The sequence below is a fragment of the Myotis davidii genome, unplaced genomic scaffold (genome assembly GCF_000327345.1).
Source record: "Myotis davidii unplaced genomic scaffold, ASM32734v1 scaffold1047, whole genome shotgun sequence".
Taxonomy (NCBI): domain Eukaryota; kingdom Metazoa; phylum Chordata; class Mammalia; order Chiroptera; family Vespertilionidae; genus Myotis; species Myotis davidii.
The window spans coordinates 565,347-567,324 of record NW_006298367.1 but is presented as its reverse complement, the minus strand read 5'-3'; positions in this window follow the sequence as shown (position 1 = coordinate 567,324).

Sequence of the window (1,978 nt, the reverse complement as noted above, 5' to 3'; positions counted from 1 at the left end):
CCAACCCCGATTGGCCCTGCTCTGTGTGTGACAGGGTGCGGTGCCCCAACCCCCCATGGGCCCTGCTGTGTGTGAGACAGGGGGGAGCTCCCCAACCTCCTGATCGCCGGCTCTGTATGTGACAGGGGTGGCACACAACCCCCTGATCCGCCCTGCTCTGTGCGTGACAGGGGGTGGTGCCGCAACCTCCCCATCGACCCTGCTTTGAGTGTGACAAAGGGCGGCACCCCAACCCCCCAATTGGCCCTACCCTGAGGGTGACAGGGGATGACATTGCAACCTCTTGATCCACCCTGCTCTGTGTATGACGGGGCGGCGCCCCAACTCCCCATTCGGCCGTGCTCTGAGCCCAACGAGGTAAAGATACAAATTATGAACAACAAATACACATCTATCAACAAGTGAATCTGAAAATCAAGTGAATAACCTGATGAACAGAAGGAACTGGTGATTAGAATAGAATCAGGGGCATAGAAAGGGAGTGGACTGACTATTCTTGGTGGGGAAAGAGGTGAGGGGGATGCGGGAAGAGACTGGACAAAAATCGTGCACCTATTGATGCGGACAGTGGGTGGGAAGTGAGGGAGGTGGGTGGGGTGGGAACTGGGTGGAGGGGAGTTATGGGGGAAAAAAGAGGAACAAATGTAATAATCTGAACAATAAAGATTTAATTAATAAAAAATAATAATTTTTAAAAAATCATCATTGTCACATCCAAGGTCATCTAGGTATTTCTCCTATTTTTCTCTTACCTTCTATTTTTTTAATCTTTAAAAGTATATTTCTATTGATTTGAGAGAAGGGAGAGGGAGAGATAGAAACATCAATGATGAGAGAAAATCATTGATTGGCCACTTCCTGTATGCCCCACACCGGGGATCAAGCCTGCAACCCCCAGCATATGCTCTGACTGGGAATCGAACCATGACATCCTGGTTCACAGGTTGACACTCAACCACTGATCCATGCCAGCCAGCCGCCTGCCTTCTATTTTATCCTGTTATGGACGTTTTATAGCTTTGTGCTTCACATCTAGGTCTGTGTTCTATATTGAGTGAATTTTTGTGAAAGGTGTAAGGTCTATGTTGAGATTAATATTTTTGTCGATGTCCAGTTGTTCCAGCATCATTCGTTATAAAGACTATCTTTGCTCCATTGTATTACTTTTTGTTCCTTTGTCAAAGAGCAGTTGACTATATTTATGTGGGTCAACTTATAGGCTCTTTATTCAGTTCCACTGATCTATTTGTCCAGTCTTTCACCAAAATCACACTGTCTTGATAACTGCAGCTTTATAGTCTTGGTGTCAGATTATGGCAGTTTTTCAATTTTGTTCTCCTTCAATATTGTGTTGGCTATTCTGGGTCTTTTGCCCCTTCATATAAACTTTTGAATTAGTCCACTGATATTCACAGAACAACTTACTGAGATTTTGATTGGGATTGCATTAAATCTATGGATCAAGTTTGGAAGAAAAACTGAAATCTTAATGATATTGAGTCTTTTTTTATTTTTATTAAATCTTTATTGTTTAGATTATTACATTTGTTCCTCTTTCCCCCCCATAACTCCCCTCCTTCCAGTTCCTACCCCACCCTCTGCCCTCACTCCCCACCCACTGTCCTCATCCATAGGTGAATGATTTTTGTCCAGTCTTTTCCCGCATCTCTCACACCCCTTTCCCCCCCAAGAATAGTCAGTCCATTCCCTTTCTATGTCCCTGATTCTATTATAATCAACAGTTCATTCTGTTCATCAGGTTATTTATTCACTTGATTCTTATATTCACTTGTTGATAGATGCGTATTTGTTGTTCATAATTTGTATCTTTACCGTTTTCTTCCTCTTCCTCTTCCTCTTCTTTTTTTTTTTTTTTTTTTTTTTTTTTTCTTTTTTTTAAGAAATCTGGGTCCCTGGGGCTGGCTTAAATGTTATTCATTGCCTGGAGATATTGTGAGGTGGAGAATCTCAGTTTTCT